We start from the raw sequence: 9,123 nt of genomic DNA, 5'->3' as shown, positions 1-9,123 counted from the left end.
TCAAGCCATGTGCTACTACATTTTTCAGGTTAAGGCAAGACATTCTTGTACGGCTGACAACATCGCAATACGAGACCATTTCACATGCGTAGGATAGTGGAATTTATTTTCTTAGACTTAGGATAGAATAGGATATTTTTAACTTAAACTCTTATTCATTTTATTTAGTCTTTTGTTGTGTCTTTTTAAAAGCTGTTTTCAAAACAAGTAAGTCCATGGCTGTGTTTTAAGATAAAGGTTATGTTTTATGGAATTTAAATGAAGTCTTTCGCATTCAATGTTATGGTATGTATGCAGTAGCGACCTAAAATTAAGTAAACAATTTCGGGTCGTTACAATGTAAGTCCATGGCAGTGTTTTATGCTGAAATTTATATTTTAGGATAAAGTTTAAATGCTTATTTCTGCACAAAATGATTATTCTTTAATGACGGTAGTGACTCGAGGTAAGTAGAAATCTAGAATTGAAGTTTGGGTAGATGCATACATGTTATATGTAGTTCTTAGGTTAGATTATGGATCATTTTCTTATTTTATTTAAAAAATTTATGCTATTTATTTCTCGTTATATTGTTTTAAAAAATTTATTACGAACGTTTAAGTCCATAGCGTCATTTCTTTTAAATGAATTTCTCCACGCATTCTAGTTATATTATGCATGTAGTTGCGACCTTGGTTTTAATAGAAAATTAGAGTCATTATAATTGGGATAAGAGCAATACTGTAACAACCTAAAATAATGATAATATGTATTTATTTGTTGTGTGTTTGATGATGATGATGATAATAATAATAATTATTATTATAAAAAAAAAAAAAATAATAATAATAATAATAATTTAAAAAAAAAAAAAAAAAAAAAAAAAAAAAAATAATAATAATAATAATAATAATAATTTAAAAAAAAAAAAAAAAAAAAAAAAAAAAAAAAAATATCGAAACGAAGCAGCTGCGTCAAGCAGCTGCTGTAAAGGGGGATGAGGGGCGGCGGACGCGTAGGCTGGAGGCATGGGATGGATGAGTGGATTGTTAGAGGGTATGGAGGCGTATTAGGGCCTTGATTAGGTTTTAAAAAGGAAGAAAAACGAAGAAGAGTGATTAGCGAAAAACCCAGAAAACAGAGGAGGAAATTTTTGAGAATTCGAGTTTTGGTTGCTTAAAATTGGACATCAATCGAGGGTAAAGGAAGAGGGGTTGTTGCTGAGGAATCATTTGAGGAAGGGGGATACGGCCACGAGCTGAATCGGACGGTGATTCGAAGGTAACGAAAAACCCATATCACCGAACCTTTAAATCTCGATATCTTGATTCATATTGCATAATAAGTTATGAAATAAGGCTTGTTAGAACCGTAGTTAGAAGATCTATAATGTTGTAGAAGAAATCAGAACGAAATTCGAGCGGTAGAGATGAAATTTTTGCTTCGGGACACAACGGGTATTAAAGGAAAAGATTGGGAAAAAAATGGCAGGGAGGAGAGGTTGAAGACGAGCGCGTGAAGGACACGCGAGGCGCGTGGGAGGCCGCGAGTGGGAGTGCGATTGCGCGCGGATCAGGCGCGTGAGAAACGAACCCCGACCTTGTCTTGGCGCGTGAGGGCGCGTGAGCAGGTATTTTGGCTTCCGGTTTGTCCCGTTCGACTCCTTTTGACCTGTCCTATCAAAATTGGTCTATACTTATGTTGAAATTGATAAAATATAGGTCTGATAGGAAGGAATTGTGTTGAAATACTATTAAACGTACATTCAAGGGGGAAAAGGAGTTCGAAACCAAGTAAGTAGCGTATCGACCTTTGAACTAGTTCTTAACTTGTTTTACAACATGTGAGTATGTTGTTTACCTGATTAAGAGCTTAATATGTTATGATGAGCTTTGATGATATTGAGTGTTTATTGTATATTGTGACTGCTTGCCTGTGATGTAAGCATGATATAAATGATTGTCAGAATGTTCTATGTGTTGAACATGATACATGTATGAAAGCATGCAGTAACAGTAACTGTGAGTATGTTATGCATGTTAATGGAAAGGTTATGACTCTAGATATGCTTATTGGTTGTTGAGCTATGGCTTATTTATATGAGTATGATAGTCTACTAATTCCCGCGGAGTTCCTGGCCAACGCGCTGTGTGCTAAGTCAGGGAGCATGAGTACTCCTGACCGTTGGTATATGAGATAAACAGGCCGCCAGAGCAATTAGTAGACGGGCCGTATTTGACCGAGAGCGAGTCTTACATACGAGTCCGAAAATTCTAGATAAGCATATCGAAGGAGAGTCAGTAACCTAGCTGGAGGTAGCTGAGATACCTCATTAACGAACAGATGACCCTAGTAAGAGAACTAGGGGTCAGTGATGAATAAAGCTTAAAAACACCTGGAAAGATTAGTTATGAACCCGTGAATGATAAGTTAGCTACTTACTGAGTAATCTAATTACTCATCAAAATTATTATAACTTTTCTTTCCAGATTTAGATGATGCAGGCCAACCGAGGACGAGACCAGCGGGCTAGAGACTACTGGGAATCCATGTCTGGGTCTGTTTATGTAATTATGGTTTCGTTGTCGAGAATCTACTTCGGTTGTTTTAAGTTTAAATAGCACTCGTTTTAAATGTTTTACTTGATGTTTTTGGAAATATTTTTTTTGAAATTTATCATTGGTTGTCGGAGTTTATTATCGAGGTCAGTAGTAACTCCTGTGAATCGCGTTGACGATGAGCGGGGTGTTACAAATACCTCTCACAGTAAGATGTGATTGAGGGGCAAACCAAGGAGAAATCTTGTGGGTATGTGACACCTGAGTAAAGAGGAGTACATGAATGAATTGAGAACATATCAGAGTGAGAGTGATCCTGAAGTTAGGATGACTAAGAAAGTCTTAAAAGGAAATAAAGGTTACAACCTATTCCAACAATGTGCATCTTCCTTTTTAGTGGCTCAATCATAGAAACTTCATTTTTTAACATACTTTGTTTGGAGTAATTCTATGTTGGGTGACGTTTTAGAAATTTTCCTATAATACATGTGAGTGAGGACAAAGTATGTTAGGACAACTCGTATTGGTTTGTGGGAATAATTTTCACTGTTAGAAGCAAGCGTAAGTAAGGTGACTACTAGCATGGGAATACTGGAGCCATTAGGTGTTGAATCAAGATTTTGAATCTTGATTTAAATCTTGGGCAAGAGTTGTTACACATTTGTGAGCGCCTAGGGATAGTCTTCCTCATCTGTTCTATCATTCACTATGAAATTTCCTTAACAATGATGTCATTTTCTTTTACAAACTCGATAGACTAGTCATGAAATTTTCTATTATTTTTAAATATATTGAATGCATTATTACTATCTCGTACCAAATTTAATTATTTTTTTAGGACTATTGGTAAGGATTCAAATTAGTTTGTTGTCCAAAAAACAATAAGCAAACATAGCAAAGTGTCAAAAAGATAACAGAATATACATATACATATATTATCGTATTGTAGCTATATGATTCATTTATTCTTGCCCCAATGATTGAATTTAGTGCCCACACTAACAATCACAAACATATTAGTTCGGTTCTGATTAACACTTAATTCTTGAGATCTTATTGTTTGAGGTCTTCAAATTGCATATTATTGAGCTTCAATTCTTTTGTTGCCGATTTAAAACAAATGCATAAACCGATTTCAGAACACGAACAAGTATGATCTCCACAGTCAGCAGAGGTGTTGCATGCGATTTGTTTTAGAAGGCTTCTCTTTATTACCAGTGGCGACATCCCCTCAACTTCAACTGTAATAATATTTAAACATTTAACATTATGCTTGAAACTTTTGAACACTTAACATGTGATTTGTGTTAGAAGGCTTCTCTATTGAAATTTTAACATTCAAAGAGACAAACAAAAAACGAAGAACTAGAAATTTTACCAGAACGAGACACAACCAACAGTATCATCACAATAATGAAACTCAACTTCAAACTACTAATCTCTGCCATATTCTTTGGGTTGAAAATATTTTGAATGGTTTGATGTGATGGTTAAGTTTCCTTCTTGCCAATCCATTATATAATGTCTATAAATTAAATTAGCTCATAAATATAAACCTAAATAGTAGATTTTTGTTGATGCATATGCCAAATATATGATATTTCTATAATTACAAAACCATAAATCCTATTTTTCCTAAAAATAGAACAAAAAATACAAGTAGAAAATGTATAGTCATCTACCATTCTTTAAGCCTGAGAAAAAAAAAAATATAAACCAAACTGTCACCAACTTTTTTCTTCTGTAAGGATATGTAATGTAAGATCCAACATTGATGGGAGAGGAAAACAAAAAAGTATGGTAACCTATCTTTAACATGCGTGTTTTAAAACTTTGACGAGAAATACGTAAGGGAAAGCCCAACGATGACAATATCTGATAGCAGCAGTGGGATTGGATTGTTACACGTAGTTAAGCTTACGAGGTTTTGTCATTAACATTAACTTAAATAGAAGCCAATAATTTATTAAAACATTTATTCTTGAATCAAAATTGAGAAGTTTTAACTTTATAATCATGGCCTTACACAATAATAACATCAAATTGGTTTGGAAATTAGATATGGGAAACTTTAATTAACAAAAGGACAGTAATTATAACATCAAATTGGTTTGGAAATTAGATATGGGAAACTTTAATTAACAAAAGGACAGTAATTATAAGTATATTTTTTAAAAGGGTATGAGCAGGTTGTTTAGACTGGTTTGGGATATTAGAAATTTCAAAACTTTCTCGCACAATTAGAATTATTGATTAATATCCTTAAAAAATAAAAATAAAATAATAGGTTGGTTACGAATGAAGGGACTAGCAAACAACTCACCAGATTAGCCTAGAACCTCGTGATATTCCTAATGAGCCAAATAGCAAGAACCAATGAACCAAAAGATCTCCGACTAGGCTAAACAATTAAAAGCTATGAAGTTATAAACTAGAACGTTAACTTGAGTTTGAATAAACTGGTGTCATGTGTTTGATATGTGTGATGTCTATAATATGATATGATATATAATTTGATATGATATGTGAGATGATACTGTATATTGTAGAATATGATATGTGCAGAAATGATATAACACGATGTATGACACGATGATACACATTAATATGTTTTTACATGATACACAACCTCGAGAGATGTTGGAGAGGCTTTGGTATAAATTATATGATACGAAGAAAAATGGAAGGGGGTTGTCTTACATGATTTAATTAATGTGAAATGTTGGGATCTCATACATTGTTATACATATCATGCATCAAGATATTACCGTATTGTGATGAGTATGAACATGTATATTATGAATATCATATTTTATATGATGCTACGACGATCGCTACTCCTTTCGGGTGTCTAGCAATAGCACTAGAGAACACTAGCCCAACCAGAATGAGGTCCGTGTGTAGAGTAGTAAATACAAATTCAATGATCCAGTTAGGGTAGTAACCTAAGGGAATATGGTTTTTATATGATAGGTCTCATTCATTTTACATGTCTTTACATTTTCTAACCCTAATAGTGGGATCACGTACTGAATATTTCTTAAAATACTTAAGAAACGTGCTACTTTTATATTTCAGATCGCAAGACACGGTTGACCGCGGCATCACAAATTAAAAGATTAGGGCACATGCATAGGGTAGTTGCACTTAATTTCGTAAACTGTAGGTTAGTATAGGGCTTTTTTTTTTTTTTTTTTTTTTTACTTATGTCAATCTTAATTTTTCAATTGTATTATTTTAAGATTTTTTTCTTAAACATGTAACATTGTTTAATGAAGACATTTTAAATAAATATTTTTCCACAAGATGTCACGTCATGTATGTGGTAGTGATTTTAAGTAAGTAGAAAACTAGGGTCGTTATAGTTGGTATCATTGCTCTAGGTTATAGATTTTGTTGACTAGCCTACGAGGTAGGCCTGGCATGTTCCGTGGTCTCACCGCTATGCTCCATCACCATCAGGTATGTCACGCGTAAGATAAGAAAATGAAATGTCATTGATTATGTATATTGTTACTACTTGTACATTATAAATGTATTTCGTAGACTAGATTGTTGTTGACTGCATGATTGTTCGCTTAATTATATGTGTATGATCATATAGAACATTATGTAGTTTATGTTACTTCATAGTAGACTTAGGAAAAATTGTGTGGTTGTTTAGAACCATTCCGTCTAGAGGACGTGGAAGAGGACATCGAGAAAGGGGACAACCCCCTGTTCGAGGAAGGGGTAGAGGTAGAGGGAGCCCAACTTGTTAAGGCTATGTAACAAGGACAACCCCCTGTTCGAGGAAGGGGTAGAGGTAGAGGGAGCCCAACTTGTTAAGGCTATGTAACAAGAACATACGTGGTTGCGCCACCTCCAACAGCACCACTGGCAGGAATAGACCCCACGACGAATCTGATGTGGGAATCGTTCTAGGTCATGATTCAAATAATGGTGGCCACCGAGCAAGCCAACAGCTCGTAGTCTACATGAGGGGCAAGATATTTTTGGGATTTCAAATGATACAACCCGCGTACCTTTAGTGGAAGCGCAAGAGACCCAATAGAGGCGCAATTATGGCTATCGTGATTGGAGACGATTTTGTTATTAATGAACCTATCTACTTTAATTTTAGAGGTCATTCACCGAGAATGGATGTTTGAGCTAAATGTGTGATTGGCTATATATGGTTGAAGCAGCAAAACAAGGATTGAGTTGGATGAATTTTTGAAACCGAAAAGCCCGAGTTATAAAATTGGGTTGGGTTAATTTAAAGACAACATCTCCTGGCAGTGAGTTTGAGCTGTTACATATTATTAAGCTTACCCAGTTTTGTAATTATAATTAACCTAAATAAAAGTCAAGAATTTGTTAAAACATTTATTCTTGAGTCAAAATTTAGAGGTTTCAATTTTATATTAACCCTTAAAAAATAATAACATCAAACTTTAATTAACAATATGATTAAGGATAGGTATTATTTTGGAAAAGGGTAATTGTAGGTTGTTGTTTAGACATATTTGGTATGTTAGAAATTTCAAAACTTTTGAGTAGAATTAGAATTAATGTATAATATCCTTGAAACATAAAAAATGAATAGGTATGAAGGGACTAGAAACAACTAATCTAGAACTTCAGGATATTCCTAATGAGCCGAATAGCGAAAATCGATGAATCAAAAGATCTCCGACTAAGCTAAACGATGAAAAGCTTTGAAGATACAGAACTAGAACCTTAAGTTGAGTTTGGATAAACTAGTAGAGCCTAAATGCCAGATATGTGACATGTAGGTATGTAATAAGATACAAGAATGACGTAACAAATGTGAATGATATATGATTTATAAATAAACTAAGAGCCTATAATTGTAAAATCCTTGTTTACCTATTAAAAATAAGGTGCCACTATATATGTCAGAAATCAATTTAGAATTATTGTATTTCATTAATATATTTTAAGACTTTTTATTTACTTTAGGTTACCTTTACATAATGGTTAATTATGACGATTAAGTATGAATGTTACAATTCACGGAATGCCTTTAATAGTTTCATTTTAAGGCTATATAAAGCCATGTATGTTGTATTTGTAAGAGACTTGGAAAATAGAGTAAAAGAAGCATTTGTGCTATTCTTTAGCCAATGGCTAAGTTTATTTGCAATTCTATGTAGTTTAGATTGCATGTAGAATCATTCAAGCTCGACATGATCAATCTTGCTTGTGGAGTGATTCGAATCTCAAAGGTGCGCGCCCGCACTCATCATCTCTTGGGAAAGTAGCCCTATGCTTATGAACATACAATATGTATGAGATCCCTCTAAATCCATCGTAATGTCTCTTCTGACACAACCCACTAGTCTCATTTCTTGTTACTCTAGGTAACACATACTTGTGGATATTTATATTAATATCATTTTCACGCTCTTAGGGTTGTGTCTTATGTCGATCTAACGACATGATGCAATATGGCACTCATCATCATCTAGCATGCTCAATATGAAAAACATCATCATATTAAGGTAAACATCATGCAATCATCATACTCATCATAATGCCACAAAGTGCATCAAACATATCAAGTGTCATTCATCAAAATATGTATATATTGCACCTATCATCAAGCATTGTAATCCGCACATCATCATAACTCATACAATTTTTTTAGCCTATCCTATAGTAAGGCCACTTACTTGGTTGGCCTTGGCCGAAGTACTCCCTAAATAGCTAAACGTAAGCTCCCGTTCCGTGAGAGTTGCTTCCTACGTCGCCGGGGTTTGTTTCCTATCACACCGTTCACCACTTTCCTTTAATATTTCACAATTAATTTACCTATAATTTAATAAATGTGAAATACGGCTCTAAAACGGCCTCAGATACCTTAATCGGGGCCAAAAATAGATTCGAGAGGGTCAAAACAGTGGAAACCGGGCTGAAAACAGGTGAGCCGAGCCGAACAGCCGCTGGAAGCCGCCGGAGGGAGCCCGAGCCATTTGCGCCGAGCCGAGCCGAGGGACCGCTTGCGCCGCTATTTGACACGTGGCAACAGCAGAGAGAGCCACGTCGTGCGGTAGCGTTGGGTCGAAGCGCGGGTCGTAGTCCGGTTCAGGTCGTGGTCCGAGTCGCGGGCTACAAAGGCTATTGGGCCAAGACTATCGTTGGGCCGAAAGTTTTTTTTGGGTTGCAGGCCGACTCGATTGGACCGTGGGTCTGGTCTTGGGTTGGTTCAACTGAACCGTAACTTCTGGGCTGGTCTGTGGGAAAGAATGGGCTAATCCTCTTGGGTTCTGGGTTTGGGTTGACCCAGATCCGTGGATCTCGTCTTCCTTACCCGAATTCGGCCGATTTTCCAGCGAGTTTTCTCTCTCCTTCCCACGACGTTTCCGTTGCCGATTTCGGTCCTCTCTTTTCCTCTTCCTCTTTATTTGTCGTTCTTCTTTCTTTTCTGGAAGTTTTGCTGCCTAAAGGTCCCTAGAAGCACAGATATATGAACGATTAGGAAAAACCCAATTTTCTGACTGTTACCGACAACGGTGTTTATGAAAAAGTACAAAACGCACCTTGAGTTATCGTGCTTTCGTTAGGGATCCTTCTCGTGGTG

At 35.6% G+C, this 9,123-nt stretch overlaps 1 long non-coding RNA gene across 1 annotated transcript; it reads left to right on the top strand.

The window, feature by feature from the left end:
* The first annotated feature begins 930 nt into the window (after positions 1-930).
* On the top strand, positions 931-2,618 carry LOC147789866 (uncharacterized). Its single transcript, XR_015423141.1, has 4 exons — positions 931-1,260; positions 1,471-1,609; positions 1,701-1,772; positions 2,469-2,618. It is a non-coding gene; the product is annotated as an uncharacterized LOC147789866 (long non-coding RNA).
* The last annotated feature ends 6,505 nt before the right edge of the window (positions 2,619-9,123 follow it).

This window comes from Cucurbita pepo, chromosome 12, assembly GCF_057944985.1.
Source record: "Cucurbita pepo subsp. pepo isolate OVF chromosome 12, ASM5794498v1, whole genome shotgun sequence".
Lineage (NCBI taxonomy): Eukaryota > Viridiplantae > Streptophyta > Magnoliopsida > Cucurbitales > Cucurbitaceae > Cucurbita > Cucurbita pepo.
Note: the sequence above shows the minus strand (reverse complement) of the source record. Positions and strands in the feature narration are given on the sequence as shown.